The sequence below is a fragment of the Ovis aries genome, chromosome 14 (genome assembly GCF_016772045.2).
Source record: "Ovis aries strain OAR_USU_Benz2616 breed Rambouillet chromosome 14, ARS-UI_Ramb_v3.0, whole genome shotgun sequence".
NCBI classification, from domain to species: domain Eukaryota; kingdom Metazoa; phylum Chordata; class Mammalia; order Artiodactyla; family Bovidae; genus Ovis; species Ovis aries.
The window spans coordinates 10962638-10985704 of NC_056067.1; the positions used below are offsets into that span (position 1 = coordinate 10962638).

The 23067-nt window shown below is 59.1% G+C and overlaps 1 protein-coding gene and 1 long non-coding RNA gene across 9 annotated transcripts in view; one reads left to right on the forward strand and one right to left on the reverse strand.

Annotated features, from left to right (window-relative positions):
• Window positions 1–23067, forward strand: part of GSE1 (Gse1 coiled-coil protein) — a 393370-nt gene that overhangs the window by 162904 nt on the left and 207399 nt on the right. The gene's annotated exons all lie outside the window — the stretch shown is intronic.
• LOC121816360 (uncharacterized) lies at window positions 18147–22160 on the reverse strand. 2 transcript variants are annotated; one of them, XR_006055902.2, is made up of 3 exons: window positions 22004–22160; window positions 19881–20096; window positions 18147–18414 (listed from the first exon to the last, which is right to left on the reverse strand). It is a non-coding gene; the product is annotated as an uncharacterized LOC121816360 (long non-coding RNA). The 2 variants fall into 2 exon arrangements; XR_006055901.2 differs by having other exon boundaries at window positions 18147–20096.

Consider the following 23067-nt stretch of genomic DNA (forward strand, 5'->3'; position numbering starts at 1 on the left):
TGCAGGATCCGTCCATGTTGTAGCTGTATCAGAGAATTCCGTCCCTTTTTGCAGCTAAGTAATACTCCACTACCTGGCCGCGCCCCATTTTATGTATCCATTCTTCTGCTGGGGGACACTTGGGTTGTCTCCACATTGGGGCTGTTATGATGAACGCTGCCTGACTTGGAACACTGGTTTTCCGTTCTCTGGGGTGTACAGTCGGCCCTTGAAAAGCACAGGGGTTAGGGGCGCCAACACTCCAAGCAGTTGAAAATCCTCTTGTAAGTTATAGTCGGCCCTCTGCACCCACAGTTCCCCACATCCAGGGATTCACCAACCACAGATCCTACAGTACTGTCCTATCTACTATTTAAAAAAACCCTGTGCGTAAGTGGACCCGTGCCATTCAGACCCGTGTTGGTCAAGAGTCAGGTGTATACCTAGGAGTGGAATCTGCTAGGTCACACTGTGAATTTAATTTTATTTCGTAAACATGTATAGTGCTCTGACTAGGCGCAGTTTCATATTCACGACGCCCCCAAGAGGAAGGTGGTGTCAGCTGCATTTACAGATGAGGAAACTGAGTCTCGGCAGTTAGCCAGGATTGGAACCAGGCAGTCGGACCCTGGCAGTTCCCACTGATGCAGAACCAAGGCTGGCAGCTCCCTCTGGCCTTTGCCATGGTGACCTCGTCTCAGGGTCACCCAAAACGCCGACCTGGGCTGGGACAGCTGTCCCTGCTCACCCTCTCAAGAGGCTTCTGGGTGAACCGGAGGCGGGCGTGTCTGTTCGTGGAGAGAAGTGTCACCGAGAGTGAGAACTGGGCGCCTCGCCAGGTTGGCTCCCCCTCGTGACGGCAGCCTGGGATCACTGTGCTGACGTGGGGGCCAGCCTCGTGTGACCCTCCGTCTCCCCGCCTGTCACGGGGTGCCAAGAGCCCTATCGGCAGCTAAGGCATCCACACCAGCAGTGCAGGCCCTCAGTCCGCTTGGCCCCTGGCCCCCTGGGCTTCCGTGGAGCCCCTGCTGCTTCCGGTGCCCACTTCTGCGAGCGGGGGGCTTGTCCCTCCCCTGGGCATCAATCACGCAGCCCCAGGCCCAGCGGCCACCCCCGGAAGCATGGTTATCTCCCAGCCACACACCCCGTGGGACCGGGGCACAGGCAGCCCCGATGGCTTATCTCCCAGCCCACAGTCCCTCCCCAGTCCCTCCGAGTCTGGCTTTATCTCGCAGTTCTGGGCCCTTCCTTTACCCATAAGCCGGAGGGATGGAGGCCAGAGCCTTGTGGTCCTGAACCTTCGGGACTGGCCCCTGCCGGGAGCGTATCCTACAGGACACGTGGTGACCCCAAAATCTTCCAGATACTCAGACCCCATCTCTGCAGTGTGGATAACTGAGTAAAACCTCTCCCAGTCTCACAGCCTGGAGGGACCCCGGGCCAGACGGTCAGCTCCTCGATCCCCGGTGACAGAGGCCTAGACACCTGGGGGCCCTGCTCGGGGGCTTTTGGCTGGTGCCTGGGCGGGGGAGCCCACAGTGGACCCTAGGTGAGCTAGAAGGATGGAGTGGGCCTGGGACAGAGCTGGTCAAAGTACTTCCAAGTAGGAGAAGTTCTAGAAGCCTTCCTTCTCCCTGTAGGCTCGTCTTGGGGCAGGGACGGACTCCAGCACCCTCCAGCCTGGGGCTGCTGCAGGGCATCCACCATAGCCTAGCAGGCTGGCTCTGGGCACCCAGAGCTCCGTGCACACATGTACACACAGTTCCGAACATGTATACATGCCATCTCTCCCTCACACACACACACACACACACAGAGCGCCTCAATGCATGATCACACATGTATTCATATACGTGCACACTCAGACACTCAGTCTGTCTCACACTCAAGCAGACAGTCAGTGCTCCCAGCACCCGCACACGCACACACTCATACGTGGGCTCTCTCTCCCTCTCTCTCTCTCTCTCACACACACACACACACACACACACACACACACACACACTCGCACTCCTCCCCCAGGGCCAGCCTGGGTAACTGTGAGTTTCCTCAGAAGCTGCCCACAATTGACTATTCATGCTTCCCTCTAATTGCCTCGTGGGTGTTTGTCTGCCTGGGGAAGGGAGCCAAGGCCAGGGGGGGTTTGAACCTCAGGGTCTTGAAGGCCAGACTGGGATAAGAGGGATCTGCCATAAAGGACCCCCCGCCTAGGGCAGGAAATCCTCAGATCAGGGACGGCAGGGCACTTGGGAGGACCCCGCGTGCCTCCTACCTGCAGAGCCCGGGGTCAGAGTGGACCACTAGTCTCTGGGCCGCAGGATTGTGTCTTTGGCCCAGAGGCTGCTTGTCCTCTGTCCCTGGCTGTCCCCTCTGGGGCTTGGCAGCCGCCCCCAGCCTTGGTTCAGATCCTGGTTGGTTTTCCCCTCAGAATCCAGGCAATGCCAACCACCCCTCCTGCCAAAACCGCTTCACAGCGTGTCCCCGCCCAGAACTCACTCCATGCTGGTTCCCTCCAGATGAGGACAGGCTCAGAGGAGGGAGCGTAGCCGTGTGCCAGCCCAGGATCCTGTTCCGGGGCCCCAGAGCGCCCCCTCCCCGGGAGAATGGGGAACACGCCTCAGCACGCCAGCTGAGCTGCCTCTGAGGACATAGTGGGGGTTTCATGGGGGCCTTCACCCTGCAAGGGCCAGGCTCAGCTTGCAGAACCTCTTTCTGGCCCCCAGATGGGGTGCTGGCTTCCCTCCCAGCCCTGCTGCTTGCTTGCTGTGTGACCTCAGACCATTATCTCAACCTCTCTGAACTTTTCCACATCAACAGCCTCACCAGCAAGGGCCAATCCCAGTTGTTCAGCACAGGGCCTGCAGAGTTGGCACCGAACCAGCGGTCTCCAGTAATATTAGAAGAGCTTCCGTTTGTCTGTCCACCTGTCCCCTGGTCTTGCTCTGGCTTCTCAGACAAGCCGGGGCCTGTGCAGGTGGCCGCTCAGCCCACAGAAAGGGTGTGAGCTCCCGGCCGGGCAGAGGGGTGGAGGGTTACATGTGCTGGGTGGCCCTCATCTCTGGGGACCTCGACGAGCTCTTGCTAAATTAGGCCCCGACCCTCCTGAGGGACAGCCAAGGGTGGAAGTGTGGACTGATTTGAAGCTGGTCCTGCAGTGGAGGGATTCAGGGGGGGCCTGGAATAATAGGCCTGTCCAAGTCTCATGGGCCTTTCCTGAACCCTCCCTGGAGACTCTTTGGTGAGTAACGGGGGGAGACCAGGGGAGGTGAAGACCCACCTCTGGAGCAGGCCCGCTCAGAGCCTCCACTGAGCCAGGGGAGGGAGCTGGGCACCCGGCCCCCTGCGTGGCCTCTTCTCATTCAGGGCTCCGTCTCCCTGGCCCCTGCCCTCAGCCCTGGGTGCTCCACCAGCTGGGAAATGAATCCTTTCTTGCTGAGGAGGCCCCCTGTCCCACATGGGGCCCAGCCAGGTAGGGCCACCTCAGCAGGTGTCTGGGGGTTGGGGCCGCCCGGGAGGTGCTTGTTTGTGCCAAGGGCTAAGGGCAGAGAAGGGCAGCCCCCATTATCAGAGCCCGCTGGCCAGATGCCTGGACAGACTTAGAGCTGCAGAGTCAGGACTTGAGGGGAGATGCTCGCTTCTGGCCCCCATAGCATGGCGGGGCTGGGCCCCTCCTCGGGGTCTCTGGGGAGCGAGGCGGGAGGCACAGCTGAGCTGAGCTCCCAGCCTAGGTGGAGCCTAACAGCATGGGAGGGGTGTCCGCAGCTCCCCCCCCCAACCCCGCTCCAGGGTCGGGCTGGCCACTGATGGATGGTAATGAGACCCGGGGAGTCTGATGAAGTTCATTTTTCACCTGCCCATGTTTTCGCCTCCTTGCTCTCCCACGGCAGCCAGTAATCCATCCTGGAGCCCTTCAGAGGCCTCGGCAGTAATGGGGTCATAGATCACTCCCTTGCGGAGCTGGAGCTGGACAGGAGAGTGGGGCCATTAAGGATGGCTACCCGTGACCCTGGGCCGGGCCGGCTCCAGCTCTGGCTCCAGCTGCAGATGTGGCCGTCGCGCCCTGAACGTGGCTGAGGGTGGGAGAGGGCAGGGCAGCGGCTCCGAGGTTGGTGCGTGCCCCCTGGTAGTGGGGAGCACCAGGGGAGGGCAGGTCTTCCCAACTGAAGGGCAGACCCCCTGGCCCCGAGGACACCCAGAAGGGGGTCACTTTGCAGGCCTGTCCAGGGCTCCCTGTGGCCGTGCGACAGCAGCCCCTTCACTCAAGGCCTCTGGGGCAGGTCCGGGTTGACAGGATGCCTGCATGGAGACTACCCCCATCCCCTGCTCTGTTCAGACAGGGTGACTGCAGGTGGAACCCTCCACACGCCTCCTTGCCCTTGACCAGTTGAGCCGTGTGGCTCATGGAGACTAAGAACAGCTGCGGCACCCTGGGCCACCCTCCTGAGATGTTCTGTAGCACACCAGGGAGGCAGAAGGGAGGGGCCATGGTGAGCGGGCCCCGATGGTGAGGCTCAGGTGCACGTGAGCCAGACTCATCACACCAGGAGGGGAAACCGAGGCACCAAGGCTTGGCGATCACCCAGGCCGTCATGAGCAGGGTCCTCGCCCAGCCCCTCCACTGTCCAAGCTCTAGACGGTTTGAGAGGGGATGCTTTGAGCCCCTTGAGGACTGCAGGAGGCCTGCCAGGGCTGTCCCCACTCCTGTCTGACAGCTGTGGTCTCGGGGGGCGCCCTTTCTGGTCCAGGACTTGGCAGGTTCAACATGCAAGCTGCCTGGGCCTTCAGGGAGGAGGGTGTCGGCTCCCCTAGCACCTGAGGGCCCCGCCTCCGGGCCCCGCTGAGTCCCACTCCTGCAGGTTTAGAATCACCCCTTCCCAGCTCTTGGCCTCCTCCCGGAACCCAGCGCAGGTGAGCCCCATCACCGCCCCTGACTTCCTGCGGCCCCTTCTTTCCTTGTCCTGTGAGGGGGCCTTTGCCCTTGCTTCCCTCCCACCCCCTCTACCTGGAGCATTCAGGCCCCACATTCTGTGGGACTGGCTTCCCTTGCCCTGCAGGCGTCTGCTTCAGTGTCACCTCCTCCATGAGGCCCTCCTGGGTCATCTGACCTGACCGCCTTCCTGTGGAACCCCTCATTCTCATGTACGGTGATTGTATTTCTTCCTCATCCTTGGCACTAATCACCCCAAACTGTCTATTCATTGATTTCCATGGTTTCTAGTGTCTCCCTTAGCTATCGCGAGAGCTCGTGCGTCTCCTTTGTTCCTCCATGGGTCCCCAGAATGGGGGGAGAGTGCTTGGTGCATAGTACATGCTCAGCTAAAATAATTAGTTGCACAAATGCATGGATGGAAGGACAGATGGGTGGATGAGCGGATAGAAGGAGGCAGGCAGGGAGAGCGTTCAGGTGGATGGACAGGCCACAGGTGGGAAGAAGGAAAGAAGAGAGGAAGGCAGGCTTTTTCCCTTCCTCTGACCCAGGTCTGCCCACTGACAGGGGACAGCGGGGAGTGGCCGGTAGCTCTATTAGCCGCTCTGTTTTGGTGGCTGGGCTGTGACAAGGTGGTTGGGAAAGTGGGTTAGAGGAAGCATCTTCAGGCAAGAGCACAGGTGTGTGGTGGGTTCTAAATGGTGGAGAGTCTCCCTGATGTTGAGGGTCCTCTCGGGACCTAGGGGTTGGCCATCTGATCAAGATGGGGACCTTGGTCCTGAGGCCTGCCAGCCAGGTCCGAGCCCCCGTGCTGGGGAGAGAGGAGCCTGCCTGGAGCTGTGAGACTGAGCGCAGCCTCTCTGAGAAGCGGAGGGGCTCATCCCAGGGTGGGCGGTTGGGGCTGCAGAGTGGAGCAGGAAGACCCTACATCAGATTTGCATGGCGGCTCAGAGCTCCTTGAGGGGTGCTGTCTCTGCTCCCCTCCTGCACCCTACCCACCCTTTGTCCTGTGGGCCCTGAACCGGGGAGGGGGGCGCCCTTCTCTGCTGGCTGAGCCTCCAGGGTCTTCCCTTCTGTGCCCCTAAGAAGGATCCTGACAAAGCACAGAGCGCTTCCTGCTGAAGCCACTACTGTGGGCGAGGCGTGGCTGCGGCCCCCGCCTCCAGAGGCGCCCGCTGCGTCCCAGAGGCGGCGTCACTCTCGAGCAGCCGCATGGTGGGTAGCCCCGAGCTTAGCACTCTGTGTGGCTGGGATGCTGAGGCTCACAGAGACCCCACCCAGAGAGCCGAGTCCCTTGCCCCTGTATCCGAGAGGCCGCGGGGGTGGAGTAGAGGCCCCGAGGAGGGACAGAGAATAAATCGCCAGCTGCACTCGGGGTGAGCTCAGGTGCGTCCCCAGATCAGGCTGGGGGAGCCCCTGTTCTTGCGTGTCCCCAGGGCCCGGGACTACCACTGGAGCATAGTAGGTGCTCAGTAAATTCTTAGCACTTGAAGCTTTGTCAGATCTCAAGTACAACCCTGCCGAGGCAGGAGGACGCACTCAAGTGACCTAGGGGAGGCGTCCAGCAGGACGGCGGCTCTTTACAGCAACATCAGGGTCAGATTCCCACCAGGGGGAACCTGGGGCCAGGTGGACAAGCAGGCCCAGGAGCCCCCTTTGAGCCCTAATTCCAAGAGTCCGCTTTGTGTCCCACCGTATAACAATATGATAGCTTAGGGTCAAGCTTTGGTCCCATAACTTGTTGGAAGACGTTTCAGAACAATAAAGGTGTCTGGCTTTATATCTGCTCATATTTCATCCTTGCTTTAGCCTCTCCTGCTTACTCGCCTTGGATTTACTGTGTGAATATTTTAAATGGGTTGAGATTTGATGCCCGCGTTCCTGGCGGTGCCTGTCCCCTCCCGCTCACCCCGGGGCGGGGGTGGAGTGGCTGGCCTCCGTCTGCTGAAATATTTACCTCCTCTGACAGCCTGAGCTGTCTCTGGAAGCAAAGGTGATTGGACGGCGGGTGTTATGACATTACACCCTGTGTCTGCGCTCTCGAGTCTGCGATGCCGGCAGAACGATAAGGCGGGTGGGGATTGATAGCCCGGCCCCACCGCGGGTGCCCCCGGAGTTGACAGAACAAGGGCGCCAGCCTCCCTGGCTCGGGCTGCGTAAACGGTCTGATGCTGTCAGCCCTCCAGGCCCCCGCGGCTGTCAGCTCCATGCCCTCCAGAGGAGGCCAGGACAGAGCGGACAAACCCGCCGCAGTGCTGCCCAGGATTTAGTGGTTCCAGGCGGCATGCTGAGTGCCTTGGGTTTATGAATGTGCCGTGCACACACAGCCGCCGAGGAGACAGGCCGTTTCATCCCTTTTGTCAGTGGAAGAGACTGAGGCTCAGAGATAAAGCGACTTCTCACTGTATTCACGTCCCCGGGGCAGTCATCACAAAGGACCACAAACTGGGCAACTTAAAACAACAGAAACGGATCCTCCTGCAGTCCTGGAGGCCAGACGTCAAGACCGCGGCGTGGGCAGGGCCGTGGTCCCCCGGGGTGGGTCTCCGTGTCTCTTCCCGCTTCAGCGGGTTCCGGCCACCCTGGCGCCCGTGGCTCACGGCCACGCCACTCTCTCCCTGTCGCTCCTTTCACGTGGCCGTCTCCCCTGTCCGTGTCCACGTGCTCCTCCTCACGTGAGGACACCAGGCACTAGATGAGGGCCCACACGAGGCTCATTTTAACATGGTCACACCTGCAGAGACCCTCTTTCCATAAGGACTCACACTCATAGACTCCAGGTGGGCGTGACTTTGGGGGACATGTTCACTCCAATACCCTTGCCCGGGATGCCCATAGTGGGTGCTGTTGGGGCCCTGCCCACACCTCTCCCACCTGCCCTGGCGCTCCCCGGCAGAGACGGAGCCCCTGTAATGATTTCAGTCTTAGCTGCCGCTGCAAGCAGGGAGTTGACATCCCACCAAAGAACAGAAGTGTCGCTGATAAAGCCCCCCTCCTCCTGTCCTTCCCGGGGACCCTTCTCTCCCCCAGTGCCGTGAGGCCCACTCAACATGGTTCCTCCCCCGCTTCCCAGTCTCTCTGCCCCCACTTCCCAAAGCCCCTCACAAATAAACCCCTTGCCCGTGAATCAATCCTTGTCTCAGGCTCTGCTTCAGGGAACACAAATGAAGACAATACAAATAGTTAAAATAAGAGTAACAGGCAGCATGAGTATCGCTGTCTGTCTGAGGCAGTCAATGCATCTAAAGCCTGAGCAGGCCCAGGGGCAGGGCTGCCAGATTCAGAAAGAAACCAAAACAGGACGCTGGGTTAAATTTCAACTTGAGATAAAGAATTACGTTTTTGTATAAGTATATCCCAGAGTCCCTTGGACTGCAAGGAGATCAAACCAGTCCATCCTAAAGGAAATCAGTCCTGAATATTCATTGGAAGGACTGATGCTGAAGCTGAAGCTCCAATACTTTGACCACCTGATGCGAAGAACTGACTCATTGAAAGAGACCCTGATGCTGGGAAAGATCGAAGGCAGGAGGAAAAGGGGACGACAGAGGATGAGATGGTTGGATGGCATCACTGACCCAATGGACATGAGTTTGGGCAAGCTCCGGGAGTTGGTGATGGACAGGGAGGCCTGGTGTGCTGCAGGGGCGGGGGTCACAAAGAGTCAGACACGATGACTGAGTGACTGAACTGACTGATCCCATGTCATGGATCTCCCAGGTGGCTCAGTGGTAAAGAATCCACCTGCTAACGCAGAAGAAGCCGGTTCGATCCCTGGGTCAGGAAGATCCCTGGAGAAGGAAATGGCAACCCACTCCAGTATTCTTGCCTGGGAAATCCCGTGGCAGAGGAGCCTGGCGGGCTACAAGGAATGGAAGGGATGCTAATGAGTATGGGACCATGGCATCCATGCCCAGAAGACAGCAACCGGCTCCAGCGCGCTGAGCTTTCCAGGAGTCCTGGTTCAGAACCAGGCCGTCCCCCGGTCTGGTGGCTCAGCCTGAGCCCGAGGGTTTGTGGTCAGCCCCTCACCCCCACCCCACCCTGCCAGGCCGGGCAGATGGGCCTCCTCGCCGCCAGGGGGCAGCAGGGGCCTGGCCACCACTCCAGCCCTGCGGGCCATACTCAGGTCCCTGGGGACAGAGCTGGGCCTGGGGAGCTCCCGTCTTGGGGGGCAGTAGGTGCTGGTCTGCCGGTGTCAGTGTAGTGGGCCCCGCCCCCAGGGCGCAGCCCCGACCCCCGGTGTCTCTCCTTACCTACCCGGGAGTGAGGGGATGAGTGAAAGTGTGTCAGAGGGCTGCGCTGTTGCTGCTGGCTGTGGGGTTCTGATTGTGTGCTCTCAGGTGGCCCAGGAAGGTTCCCGCCCTACCTGCTGCCCACAAACATCTGTGAGGGTGGAAGCGGCGAGGGGGCTGCGGGAGAGGAGAGGAAAGAGGTCAAGGCCCAAGAAATTAAACGTTCATCAGCGTAGGCCCGCATTCACAAAGTAGGGCAGAGCCATTAGCGCTCATTAAAATTTAATACCTGTCTATGCTCTGCGGCCCCGTTGGACACTGCTCTAATGATGGGTGGAGAGGGAGAATTCTCAAATAATTGTGGAGGCTGGGGACTTGCTTTCCTCATGTTAACGTGGAAAGGACGGGCTGGCTTTGAGCTTCACCTTCAAGCCAGTGGTTCAGTGGGTCCCTGGGCGATTGAGTCCCCCGCATCCATTATGTTGTGGCTGGCCTTGTCCTGGAAGGTCTCTGCCCCTCCTCCCCTCTGCAGTTCACCCCAAGCTTCCAGGCCTTGCCAGGGGGAGCCAGGCATGGGCTTCCCCTCCGAAAGTCTCTGGGGGAGTTGGCATTAGCTCATTTGTCTTCCTTGGAAAGGAGTCCCCTCCTCCTTCCCCCAGACCATCTTTTCCTACAGCGAAGTGAACCTTCCCTGTCCCATTGGAAGCATGCCTCCAGGAAGCATGTCTTCCCCGGCACCATGAACACCCTCCATGCCAGCCCCAGCTCCCTGGGCACACGGTTTCTGGTCTCAGCATGGGCCAGGCCAAGTGCTCTAGAAACTCAACCAGGGGCCCGACTGGAAGCATGCCTGGAAGACTCCCTGGAAGAGGTGGCGTTAAAGTCTTAGGAGGACGTATATGAGAATTAGACCAGTGGAAGGAAGCAGCTGGCCATTCTCAGTTGGGGAGCATGACCTTGTAGGAAGGGTGGGGGCTTGGGCACTTTGAAAAAGGGAGGCTTATGTCAGGCCCCGGCTAGGTGGGAGGTGAGCAGGAAGGGAGGGTGTGGGGCAAAGCGGGGCAGGGCCTGCGAAGGGCAGGGCTTGTGCCAGGCGAAGAGTGTGGACCTTGCCCTGAACCCCTGGTCCAAGAAGGAAGTGGAGCAGGCCCAGAAAACGCTAAAGCCTGTGGCAGCCAGGGCTTCAGGGCAGTGTGGACTGCAGAGTGTCTTACAGAGGAAGCAAGGGAAGAAACTAAGATCGTCATGTCCCTACTGTGCACCAGGCTCTCCCTGCGTGAGGGGCAGCATGAGTCTCCCACTTTACAGGTGTGCAAACTGAGGCAGCACTGGGGCCTGGTCAGCCCAAGGGTGGAGCAGGAAGATGCAGAGGGGCATCTCGGAGCCTGCAGGTCTGGCCTGGCTGGACATGGGTTGGCACATCCACCAGCCAGAGACACCTCCCAGGGGCCAGTGCCGAGCTCTTGTGGCTCCAGCTTTGGGCCGGGCATGCTGCCCAGCCCTCACCACAGCAGCTCCCAGCATCCCTTCCCACCAGGGCTCCCAAGAAAACCCTTCACATGTTTTGACTCACCCTTAATAAATGCGCCTTCCATCTGTCACCTCCGCCCTCCCTGCCCACACTCTCCAGGGGCCTGCCCAGAGCAGCTCCTAAATCATCCAGCCTGCCTCCGCCTGGCCCCCGCCGCCCTCCCCCCACCCCACCCCCATTCAGCCTCAGCCCCTCGCCAGCCTGACTGCGAGCAGGAGGGAGGGGAAAACCACAAACGTCCAGGCCCTGCAGAAGAGGCACTTGGGGAGTTTTACAGGACTCAGGGCCGCCCCAGACCGGACCGGGGCCCCTGGCCTGGGGCCTGGGGGGTGCTGGTGGGCTGTCCCCAGGCTTCCTTTTGTCCACTGAGCTCCCCCCAGGGGCTCCGGGGGTCTGTCTCCTTTTTCGCCCCGGCTCTAGAATGTTCGCTCAGGTGCCGGTATGGCACTGAGCTCCCCCCGGGGGCTCCGGGGGTCTGTCTCCTTTTTCGCCCCGGCTCTAGAATGTTGGCTCAGGTGCCGGTATGGCACTGAGCTCCCCCCGGGGGCTCCGGGGGTCTGTCTCCTTTTTCGCCCCGGCTCTAGAATGTTGGCTCAGGTGCCGGTATGGCCATTGAGCACATCCTCTCAGCCTGAGGTGGCCGCTCCCAGCCTCAGTCTGCCTCACTACTCAACAGCTCATGGTCCTCATCGGAAAACCCACTCAGACCCCGCGGGAGGAAGGTGGGGTGTGAACCTCCATCCTCCTGTTCCCCAGCCACCCCCAAGCGCCTGCGGGCCGGGGGTGGGGGCGTAGATAAGAGTGACAGAGTGCAGCTTCTTCTGGGCCAGCTCAGGCCCTGGGTTGTGGGGAGGGGAGGGAAGGGGAGGACTTGAGAGTGGGCGGTGTATGTTGTCTCAAGAGACAGGAAATATCCGGCCACGGGCCCTAACGCAGACAGGCCCCGGCTTGAACTCCAGAACAGAGCCGGTTATCTGCCCCTGTGATGCAAAAGCTCCCCTCCGCCACCCAGCACCCTCTCCCAGTTCCCCGTGGGAGGAGCCGCCACCCCGGGGCGCCTGGCAGAGCTGGCCACGGTCTGCCAACGCCTTCCGACGCCAGGCTGCTGCCAGAGGCGGGCTGCCCACGGCCAGGCGCCGGCAGAGGAAATCCGTTGGCTCAGGGCCCGGCGGGTCCCTCCTCTCCTCGACGTGGGGGTATGGGGGGCTCGGCTGTGCACCCTTCAGGGCATCTAGGGCGTGTCCGAGTCCTCTCGAGAGCTGGGAATGAACATCCGGGGGCTGCCCGAGTGGGCCGGGCCCCTTGGAGGTCACAGGCCTGGTGGGACTGGGACCCAGGGTGCGTCACAGGAGGTCACATCTGGAAGGCCTTAGTGCTGGGGGCGGCAGGGCTCTGCGAGCAGGCCCTGCTTCCTGTCTGTGTGGGAGACGGGCTGCCCCCTCCAGGGAGCCTGAGACCCCACGAGACTTGGGGCCATGGGACGAGAGAGACCCCGAGAGGGGCAGAGTGGGGGTGGGTGGGGAGCAGGGGAAGGGGCAAAGAGGGTGGCTCCGTCCTGCCGGTGAGGCTGGGAGAGGGAGGGTGCGGGGGAGATATGGAGTGGACTGGAGAGGGGAGAAGCTGACACCACCCCTCCAACTCGTGGTCCTCCGTGAAGTCCAGCAGGGAGCAAGGGAAGAGGTGAAGCTTGGTTTCCCCCGCCCGGGTCTGGGGTCCAAATACCTTTGCTCAGGCCCTTGGCAAAGGGCAGGTTCCGCGCCCACCCCGCCCCCTGCCCCGCCCTTTTCGGGCTCAGAGAGGCAAAGTGCTGGACCCAGAGCCATACAGCAAAGCTCACCGGCCCTAGACACGTGGCCCTCTGCACACACACACTCTCTCTCTCTCTCGCCTGTGTCCACCCTTTGCTGTGGGCGCAGTGCTGCCCTCACCCCCCAGGCAGGTGCCTGGCACTGGGGTCCTCTTGCACTGTCCCCACCTGGAGCGTGTGGTCTCCCATGACTGAGGCTTGGGAACAGACTGGTTCTGGAGCCATCACGGCCAAATTCTCAAGCTTCCAAAGTCACCTTCCGGGCAGGAAGCCTGGGTTTCTGACTCAGCCCAGCCTCCCCAGAGCTCCAGGCAGCGCGGGTGGCCCCGCCTGCTGGCCGAGCTGCCATCTGGCCGCCCAAGGACACCCAGCAGCCTCCACCTCAGTTCTCTTCGCTGCTGCTTCTCTGGGGACCTGCTGGCCTCAGGCTTCAGGCCTGAAATGACGTGGGAAGGGGCTCCCCTCCTGAGGTCTGATTTTAATTCGGGCATCTCCCCTGAGACCCTCTGCCGGCAGCTCTCAGAAGGAGGCGTGTGGCTTCCAGGAGCAGAGGAGCCCCAGGAAGCTGGGGCCACCCTTTCTCATCACTGTTCCAAACCCCTGCAGCCCACGTTCCACCCTGCAGACCCACTCATTCCGAATCTCAGGGTGGGAGGGTCCAGGGATCCATGTGTTTTTAAGACTTCCGGTGACCCTGTGTGCCCCCAGGGGAGAAGCCCCTTGTAGAGGTACCTCGCTCTGCCTTCTGGAGTCTGTGGGGTTCAGACCCCAATAAGTGCTGATCTCGTTCTCTACCTCGGTGTTCACATCTGCGAAGTGGGCCTGATAATAATGTCCACGGACGGGCTTGGGGATTGAACGAGTTAAGGCGTGAGAAGAGCTGGGGTGCCTGCTGGGAAAGCAGGGTGGGGTGTTAGGAATACCATTCTGTAACACATGGAGGGACCCAGGCCGACCCAAGAGCTCAGTCCCACCCCGGTGAGGAGGAGGGTCTTGGAGGTAGCTGGCCTGCACCCCATCCCAGATGCATCGCTGTCTGTCTTCAGGGAAGCGGCTATTGCCCTTGGCGTTTCTGCAGCGTGGGGACCTGTCTGCCCCCTGTGGCCATGGCAGGAATAGGGATGACCTGTGTGACTGCTGCCAGGCCACTGGCACTAAACAAATTCCAGATCTCAGGCAAATCGCTGTGTGACCTGGCGCCTCAGTGCCTCCAGCTGTAAAATGGCACCATGGGCTAGAAGTGAGGGGCCTGCAGTTCAGATGTCAGAGCTCACAGGGGAACCAAACCTCACAGCCCGTGCCGGGTTCCTGAGCCAATGGACAGTGTCCCTTTCTGGCCATTTGGTCCTGTGTGTGCTCGTGTGGAGGTGTGTTTAGGCGTAAAGTGGAGGTAACAGCAGCACAGAGCTTTTTACTCCTGTGTGTTCGCTGAGCACCTGCTGTGTGCTGAGCCCCTGGGCGCAGGGGCTACCCCTGGCAGCAGAGAGCCGGGGCCACACCCTCATGGGTGCAGTTTCCAGGCTCAGCCCCCACCCCTGCCCCCCTTGCTGATGGCTAGAGGTCATTTCCGGCCAGGGACAGAGCCCCCACCCCACCCAGTCCCAGGGGCTCTGCCTGGACAGGGCAGCTGGACGCGGGGCGGGCTGAGTGACGCCCTCCCTGTGGCCACTCTAACACCTGCACCCTCACAGCCAAGTCAGCATCTTGAATAATTAATGCACACTCTTCAAAAGTCAAGAAAAAATACGAATTATCCACCAAAGCTTCAGCCAGCCCTCCCCACTCTGACGAGATTTTGAGATCACCAAAGATAAGGGAATACAAGGTGTGTGTGGCTGTGTATCCTGTGTCTGTGTGGTTATCTTTGTATGTGGTGTGTGTATGTGTGTTAGGTGTGTCTGCGTGTGTCTGTGTGGTTGTCTTTCGTCTGGGTGTGCATGATTGCGTGTGCCTGTGTGTCTCTTTGTGTTTATGTGTGTGTGTCTTAGTGTGTGATTGTGCCCATGTGTCTGACTGTATATGTCTGGGTATGTCCGTGTGTGTGTATTCCATGTGGTGTGTGTATGTGATGTGTCTGTGTCTGTGTGGTTATCTTTGTATGTGGTGTGTGTGTGTGTGTGTTAGGTGTGTCTACGTGTGTCTGTGTGATTATCTTTGTATGTGGTGTGTGTGTTACATGTATGCACGTGTGTCTGTGTGGTTGTCTTTGTATGTGGTGGGGTGTGTGTGTGTGTGTTAGGTGTGTGTACATGTGTCTGTGTGGTTATCTTTGTATGTGGTGGTGTGTGTGTCTGTGTTAGGTGTGTCTGTGTGTGTCTGTGTGGTTGTCTTTCGTCTGGGTGTGCATGATTGCGTGTGCCTGTGTGTCTCTTTGTGTTTATGTGTGTGTGTCTTAGTGTGTGATTGTGCCCATGTGTCTGACTGTATATGTCTGGGTATGTCCGTGTGTATGTATTCCATGTGGTGTGTATGTGATGTGTATGTGTCTGTACCTTTGCGTTTTGTATGATTACATGTACGTCTGTGTGTGATTGTGGGTGCATGTCTGTGTGTGTCTGGGAAGAGGGTGCGGCAGAGCCCTGGCTCTGACCATGCAAATGTATGTTTGTATGAGCGGCTGAGCCTGAGGTTTGGTTTGAATATGCAGAGCACATGGGTGTGGACCCTTGACCCTGCACTCCGAGTGACCCCAGAAATCCTGCCCAAAGATCAAGTCCAAACCTTGAAGGACTGAATGGAGGAAGTGGCGCCCAGGACCCCAGCGTCAGCTCTGAGCAGCCCTCCCGTGGCCCCCCGCAGGGGGTGCAGTCTCTGGGGGCCAGGGGACCCCGCCCAGGCAGGAGAGCATGTGAGGCCGATGGCATGCATTATTCAGCAGCTCCTGATTTCACATTATTCTCCCTGATACTTTTACAACCTGTCAGTAAATAAAAAGATTCTACATTATTTATAGAAATGGAGCCGAATTGGCCATGAGGATTTAGGAGTGCTATTATTAGGGAGTCCTCGGGACCATCGCAACGGGGCGGGGCAGGTGGAGAGGCTGCTGCCCAGACCCCAGGGGGCCTGGTTTGGTTGGTTGGCCCCCAGGGGGCCCGCGGCTGCCATCACTGGGGCACCTCCGCAGAGCCACACTAGGCAAGTGAGCTGGCCCAGGGGCAGGCGGCGCCTCCCCAGCTGGCCCAGGATTCCTGGGGGAGGCTGCGGCCAGCCCCGCCAGCTGTGGCCCCTTCAGGGTTGGCCTTATGCTGGGCAGCCAGCTGCGGCCACGAGGTGGTGTCAGGGGACAACCCAGGCTGGATGAGAGAAGGGGTGGTGTGGTGAGGGCACCTGGAGGCTGGTGCTGAGCGAGACGCCGGAGTGTGCAAGAGGCTCTCATTACAGAGCGTTTATGGAGCACCTACTGTGTATGCAAGGGGCTGCGGAGTGTCGAGGCCTGGGTGTGCTTCCTGGGGATGTACAGCATTTAGCCTGATCGTTTGTCCTCAAACCAACAGGCCGTGAGTCCGGTCAGGTTGGGAAATGGCACTGTAGATGGTTCAGGCCAACTGAGCATGCACGTCCTGGTCTCATGCCCCACACTGCCCAGTCCCCTGTGAACACCACGTCCTGTCCTGCCCTGCCTGGGGCACTTCTGCAGGGGCATCTGTACCTCCTATTCTAGCCTTTAGCCTTTAGCATGTGTGTGGGGCTGCCTGGCAGCTGCCCTTCCAACAAAAACATAATTCTCAGCCCGGGTGCCACCAGCTCCCTACCAGGATACTTTACCTTTGCACTCTCCACTTGGATGCTGGTCTACATATAACTGAGCACATTCTGGTTACCAGATGACCACCCTTTAACTGAGCATTTCCAGGGACTCGGGGCATACATCCGCATGCAGTCACGTCTGCATAGAACTCCCCTGGGGACAGTGGTGAGTGCCACCCACCAGGCCTCTCAAACTGGACCCTGGGCACATTAAGAGCACCCACTGAGGGAACCACTTTCTCACAAGCCCTGTAGTCCCCAGATTTGAGGACTGTTGGCCCAGAGAGGGCAAGAATCCTGTGCCATTTGTCTGGAAGCCTAGCCTGAAGCACACAGTAAGTGCCCTGTGGTGTCTGGCATCGAGTGGGTTAAGAGTTATCCATCCTTAGGAACCTTGTTGCCCACAGAGGAGGCAGAATGAGCCAGCGGACCCTGAGCCTGGCATATGACCTGTCCTTGGGGGCATGGCGTTCTCTGCACTGAGCCCAGTGATGCCAGGGGGGCCCAGGGGAGCAGAGACTTGGATGGGATAGAGTCAAGAGAAGCTGGCCATGAAGGAGAGACTGGGGTGGACCTAGGAGGAGTGGAGCCTCGTTCAGGTGACAGAGAGCAACCTCGCAGCTGAGAATGAGCTGACACGGCCTGTCATGGTGTGATGGAGAGTCAGGGCCAGGCTGAGCGACAAGAGCTGAGGTTGGAGGAAGGATCATGAGTGAGAAGCAGGCTCTGCCAGCTCAGATGAGCGTGGGCTGCGAAACCACAAGACAGTGCTTCTAGAGGAGGTGCCCCAGGCATGTCTGGCTGGGTGTATCAGCTATCCATAGCCGCGTAACAAATTACCCCCAAACCTGGCGGCTCCCAGCAGCATCTATTATCTCCCAGTGTCGGTGGTCAGGAACCTGGGTGCAGCCCAGCTGGATCTCCTGCTTCAGGGGCCCTCTCAGGCTATGATCCAGTGTGGGCCAGGGCTGCCATCTCATCTGAGGGCTCACTGGGGAAGGACCCACTCACAGCCACTGGCGGGATCCAGGTCTTTGAGGACCATTGACGAAGGGCCTCAATCCCTGGATGGAGGTTGGCTGGACGCCTCCCTCAGTTCCTTACCATATGGCCCTCTCCCACATGGCAGCTCATAAAATGCTTTGTCAAAGTGAGTAAAGCAAGAAGGCAAGAAAGTGCCGGGGAGGGAGGGAACCAGCATCTTCTAAACAAATCTCATGGGTGACATGCCATGTCTTCTGCCGTATTCCGCTGGTTGGAGGACCGTGGTGCTGGGCAGCGCCCCTCTTACCCACCCCGTGCACTAGTGCGTCCTGGAGTGGAGGCGGTGATCCCTCAGGGGCCCTCTGCCCTAAATTAAGGGGCAGCCCACGGGAAGGCGAGGTTGAATTTCACCTTGTAGTGGGACCGAGAGACGGAGCTGGCCCAACCCGCAGACCCTGGGGTCTGTGTCCTGACCCATACCTGGGTTTGTGCCCTCCGCGCCCTGCCCCCCAGGCATGGAGCGGATGTTGGTATGGAGCCTCCCGCTCCCCACACACAGCTGGCTGCTGCTGTGGGGCAGAACTACTGCTCAGCCAAAGCTTCAGGCACCGCCCCCCCAAGCTGGCCCAACCCCATGCATCCAGTTGTCTCATCAGACCTCATGTATAAGACCCAAGTGGAAAGATTAGAGAATTCCCCATGTGGTTAGGACTCCACGCGTCCACCGCAGGGAGCATGGGTTGCACCCTTGGTCAAGGAGGTGAGATCCCACTAGCTGAGCAGCAGCAAGGTTTAAGGAAAAAAAAAAAAAAGACGGAATGATGAAGGGTTTAAAGGCAGCAAGCAGAGAGCACTGAATTCCAAGCACTAGCCCTCTGGAACACGGGGCCTTATGAGTGCCCCAGGGCCGCCGAAACAAACGATCACAAACTCTGCGGTTAAAACAGGGCGTTTATTCTCCCGTCGTCGTCCTGAAAGTCCAGAGTCGGTATTGGGGGCTGAAATCAAGGTACGGGCAGCGCTGCGCCCCCTCTGGAGGCCTGAGGGGGATCTGCTGTGGTCTCTGCCAGCCTCCGAGGTGGCTGGCGGCCTTGGGCTGTGGCCGCGTCACGCCCATCTTGAGGGCCAGCCTCTCCACAGGGCGCTCTGCTATGGCTCTGCGTGGCCCTCCGCTCCGTGGGTGGCAAGCTCCGTCTGCCCCCTGCTGGGAGAATGCCTGCGGTTGCACTCAGGGCCCACCTGGGTAACCCAGGCTGCCCTGCACTCAGAGCCTCAGCCTCATCCCCCCAGCAGAGACGCCTCCTCCTGGTTTGATCTGTGCGCGTTGCACGGTAACATGAGGGCAGGCACATCTTCGGGGGCCAGCCCTGCCCAGCCCTGTGCCACTCCCCACACCACACAGACTCCCGATGCCACCCTGCTGCTTGTTCGGTGACAGCTCATAAAGCCGAACCTTTGATCCACATGTATGATGTCAGATTCTGCTCGGGGAGGGCCTGGCTTCTGGAAGGTTCCATGCTGCCGCCAGGAACCCACAGGGAACACCTCTCCAAGCCCCAGCTGTTCTGCTCGCCTCATGGCTGACCCACGGGGTCAGAGCGCTTATTCTCATTTCAAAGCCTGTGTGTTCCTAACGTGCCCTGCCAACCCAGCCTGACAGTTGGCGGCTGTCACACGTCACTGGGATCCATGGAGTTGCTGGGTCCCTGGCCGCCCCCAGGAGTGCTGACCCAGGAGTGCGTAGCCAGGCCTGGGAACCTGCTTCGTGGCAAGCATCACAGGGACGCCACTCCACCCAGATGAGAGCCCCTGTTTTCTGAGCCCCCTAAAGGTGAAGCTGAAGCAGAGAGACAGGCTGCCTCCCGTGTTCCCAAAGAGAGCACATTGCTGGTAGCAGCTGGGGTGTGGGAATCAAGGCACCCATGGAGGGCTGCAGAAGCAGGGTGATGAGTCCCCGGGAGAAAGGCCGGCGCCCTGAGACGTTGCTGAGGACACCAGGATCGATGCCACCTCTTCCCCAGCTACTGTTCCCAAGGACAGAGGCCTTCAGGCCCTGTTGAGCTGAGAGCACCATCTTTAATCATCAGCATCAGGGACATCAGGGTGGTGTGGTCCACCTCGGGTCCCAGGCGTCTGCAAACTTCACGAGCCCATGTGAGTCCAATCATTTTTAGCCCACGTTTCTCAGAACATGTATACTTATATGTTACATCCATGCACCACTGTCCTAGCAGGCTGTGTACCTTACAAAATTGATTCCAGAATTGCAATTCTGAAAGGATTCAGAGAGCCCTAGGAGTTACTCGCAGAGCTCCGTGGAGGCTGTGGGCGTTTGCATCTCCGTGGCGGGGCCTCCCATTCAAGACCACTGGGGCATGGAGGAGGGGATCAGTTAGACACAGGGCAGGGTGCAGGGCATTCTTGGGACTCATGTAGGACAAGCAGGCCCTTCCACATGGCAAGAAGCACTTCAGGAACTGCGTCACTTGCCAGTGAGTGGTACAGACGCACGTTTCTCAAACTTCCGTGTGTCTGCAGCTCACAGGATGAATTTTCCACTTTACCTCATTACCCAGACCCTACGTGCACATGCGCACCCTCAAAATGGTGTTTGGGCGATTCTGGTGTTCCCTGTCCCATTGAGTGCCACAGAAGAAAGATTCTCACCCCCTCCACAGAATGTGTTCATGACTCCTTGGGTCTCAGCTCGCAGTCTGAACAAGAAAGGTGTGAGAGTCGGTGCAACGAAGCTTCCGAGAAGGGAATAGATGGTCATAGATTAGAGACACAGAGAGATGATGTTAGCAGGGGTGGATTTTATACTTGGGGATCCTGACTTCTCAGCTGTGGTCTTCCTGTGTCCTCTCCATGTCCTCACAGGACCTGGAACAGAGAAGGGCTGAGTGCAGTATTAACGACGGATGGATAGATGGCTACATAACGAACCCATCATGAGACTAGCAGGCTCCAGGTGCCAGAGGTGTCCTGATGCTACAGACCCACATCCTAGAGCTGAAGAGCCTGTAACCCAGAGCAGGAAGTGACTGGGTCCCCTTCCTACCCCCAGCCCCCTCGCAGGCAGACAGCCACCTCCCCGCCAGCCACACCCCCAGCGGGCCCGTCTGCCACAGCCGGCCTCTGTTGACCCCTGTGGATGGGATCTGCTGATTGAAAGAAGGTTCATTCCCTTTGCGGTTGACAAGCCCGCAGAAGAGCCCGGGTGGTTGGGGGTAGGAGGTGGGGGGCGAGGCCCCCACCGGCCTCCAGAACTTAACGGCTTGTCCCCCTGTCCTGAAGGTGCTTGCTGCCAGCCCGGCACTGACAGTTTTATTGGCAGGCGGGCCTGCTAGAAGGATTGTAGGCTATTTACAGTGTTGAGGCCATGGCTTTGCACGGAGACAGTTAACATAAATTCACATGATGGATCCGTTATCACTTCATTGAACTTCTGGCGGACCCATCGAAGGCCGAGCGATAACACACTGTTTCCTGGGTTTGCACAGCCATGGGATACATTAAATACACTTTATTTATGGCTCACCATCGCAGCACTGTGGGCAGGAGAATGCAGCTTTTGCAACTATCGTCTAATTTTATGATGAGCATTAAAGCCGGGCCTATAATTTGCACCTTTTTATTCATTAGACAGTGGTGCAGCCATAAGTCAAAAAGGCCCAGGGATTTAGATGCCGATCCAGAAGATAAACTATTGACAAGCCAGATGTATTTTTACATTAGAGCGCCTTTACAATAGTTTATGTTGAGAGTGGAATATAAATTGCATTATTAAATATGAACCGCTCTTGGAACCAGTGCTCGCCAGCGTGAGGAGTTGGTGGGGGGCGGTGCTCCAAGCCGGGAGCTGGGAGGGGCCGCCTAATTTCTCAAGGTTGAATGTGTGATTCTGCTCTGTTCCAAGCCCCAGGTGGGAGCAAGTGACGTGATGGGGTGTGACGTGAAGCAGGCTCAGTCGGACTTGCCTCTGAGCAGGCTGAGGTCCGAGGGTATGCGTACAGTCCGGATCCCCCCAGGAAAGAGGGCTCGGTCAGCTGCCTGGCCAGGCATGCCCACTCACTCTCTGGCGGGGTGTGGAGGGGTGGTCCCAGGGGACAGTGGTGATGGAGGATCCTCGCCCAACCTGCAGGACACCCAGCAAACCCTTGCTGGACCTTTTCCCACCGCCATGCAGAGTTTGGCAGGAATTTGAGGGCCTGGTACCTAGACTCCTAGGAGATCACTAATTTCCTGGTCTTGCATTGACGTGGAGGCTGCTCAGGGCTCCTCAGCATCGCCACCGCTGACGTTCGGGGCTGGCCCATTCTCTGTGGTGGGGCCGTCCTGAGCACGGTAGGACCTTGAACCACATTCCCAAGCCATGACCCACGAGCTGCCCTCAGCACCTGCTCCCCGAGGTGTGACAACCCCAAAATGTCTCCAGGCCTCACCAGCTGTCCCCTGGTGGTGAAACGGCCCCTGGTGGAAGCTGTCAGGCGCCCCACATCAGGAGCCCTGAGGTCGCGCTCCAGCTTAGCCGCTGGCCGCCCCGGTGGCTTATTCTGACTTTCCTGGCCTCTGTTTTCTCAACAGTGGGAGGATGGAGTCAGAGCACTGGATTTCTGACTTGCTCTACTTACCCTCCTGTGTGGTTCTAGAAGGGCTGGCACGGGTGTGTGTGGGCAGCCACAGGCATCCCCCATTGCTGCTGGTTTGGCGTGTCTCTGCGTTGGGGTCTGCAGCCCTCTTCCTCCACCCGCCACCCCCAATGGCCCCGGCCGCTCCAGCTGTCCTACCGTCAGGGGGCATTCCTTGGACAGAAGGCTGGATCCTGAGTCCACTGGGAAGGGACGAGTCTCCGGGTCCCAGATGTTTGTCAGCGTCCAGCACGGCTGGACCGCGGTTCTCTGACTCCAGCAGCATCAGTACCCCTGGAGGGTGTGTAACATCTGCAATGCTAGGCTGTCTCAGCACTTCTGACTCAGTGAGGCTGGGTGGGGCCAAGACTCTGCATTTCCGGCAAGTTCCCTGGTAACCTTGATGCTGCAGGTCTGGGGCCCGCAGACAGAATCACTGGGCTTGAGGAAGGCAGGAAGGGGTGTGGGGGTTACTCTGGGGCTGCTGGGAAGCAGGTTTGGTGCAGAGTCACAGAGGTGGGGCTAAAAGGCTGACAGCTACAGGACCTGGGGCCCCAGGGCCAGCCCAGGGGCACCCTTGACCACTGGCTCCCTCAGAGGTGATGATCCAGCTCCCGGCTGCCTTTCCCAGCACGCTGCTCATCTCATCTCTCAGTCTTTGGACATGAGGGACTGCCCATCTCCCTCCTGGCTGCCCATCCAAATCAGCACTTAGCATAAACCCCACCTCCTCCAGGAAGCCGTCTCTTGACTGTTCCAGCTTCCCAGCACAGAGAAGCCACTGCTATCTGTGGGGTGTGGTGACAAGACACCGTCAAGAGGTGGTCCAGAGCTGAAAGTATACACAGCCCCCTGTGTCATCCCTCCCAGGCTCCACCCCAGGACCCGCCGGGCCTCTGTGTGGGGAACAAAGGGAACCAAGACAGAAGCGGGGGCACTGGGTGGTTGTCGCAACAGTCGAGGCAAAGACGTGACGGCTCCTGGGCCCAGGGTGGTGTTTTGGAGGGGGTGCTCGGCTTCCGCATATACTTGGAACGCAGAGCTGTCGGGATTTGCTGGTGGCTCAGAGGAGGGAGAGACAGAGGACTCGAGAACATCTCCAAGTCTGTGACTTGAGGGACTGGGAGGCTGGCGTTGCCAGGAGGAACGGGTCTGGGGAGAGGAGCCGGAGCTCTGTTCTGGCCACGTTGAGAGATGCTGTTAGACACCAAGTGGAGATCCAG